Source organism: Elephantulus edwardii, unplaced genomic scaffold (assembly GCF_000299155.1).
Source record: "Elephantulus edwardii isolate Elephantulus edwardi_28Jun2011 unplaced genomic scaffold, EleEdw1.0 scaffold00249, whole genome shotgun sequence".
Lineage (NCBI taxonomy): Eukaryota > Metazoa > Chordata > Mammalia > Macroscelidea > Macroscelididae > Elephantulus > Elephantulus edwardii.
In genome coordinates, this window is record NW_006399999.1 from 3,444,526 (window position 1) to 3,445,408 (window position 883).

The following is an 883-nucleotide window of genomic DNA, read 5'->3' on the forward strand; positions in this document are numbered from 1 at the left end:
TGGACTTGGGGGAGGGTTTGTAAAACAATGAAAGAATTTGTCTTTTACTTTTCTAAGAGGGTAGTGTACTGGGGGGAGGTTGGGAGGAGAGAAAAGTGCAACAATAAATGAATCAAAATCCAAAGTCTCTGTAAATTTTTACTGAAATTAATAATAAATTTAAATTAGAAAAATACCCATGTATATACCAAAACCAACAAAGGACAGTGGTATATAAACTTACTAATCATAACTAAAAACCTTGAAGTAATACTTTGCTGGTTCTGGGGACTTGAGAACAAAGTCTTGGTGAATGGCAAGGTCATTTGTCATAACATAGATCTCAGAGACAATGTTTCTCTTCCTAATTTGGGGAGTAGTGACTGGAGTTTTAAAAAGCTGTATGCAACCACAAGATAAAGGTAAATAATCCAATTGGAAAATGGGCACAGGATATGAACAGACACTTCACCAAAGAAGACATTCAGATGGCCAACAAACACATGAAGAAATGTTCAAAATCCCTAGCTCTAAGAGAGATGAAAATCAAAACAACTATGAGATATCATCTTACCCCAGTCAGGATAGCAAAATTTAACAGAACAGCAAGCAACAAATACTGGTGAGGTTGTGGAGAGACTGAAACCCTTATTCACTGTTGGTGGGAGTGTAAAATGGTGTAACCACTGTGGAAAGCAGTATGGCACTTTCTCAAAAGTTGCAAATAGAAATACCATTTGACCCTGCAATTCCAATACTGGTAATATACCCTAAAGAGACCATAACCGACATCCAAGCAGATATATGCACACCCATGTTTATCGTGGCTTTGTTCACAATAGCAAGGAGTTGGAAACAACCCAGGTGCCCATCAACAAACAAATGGATAGAGAACTGTGGTATA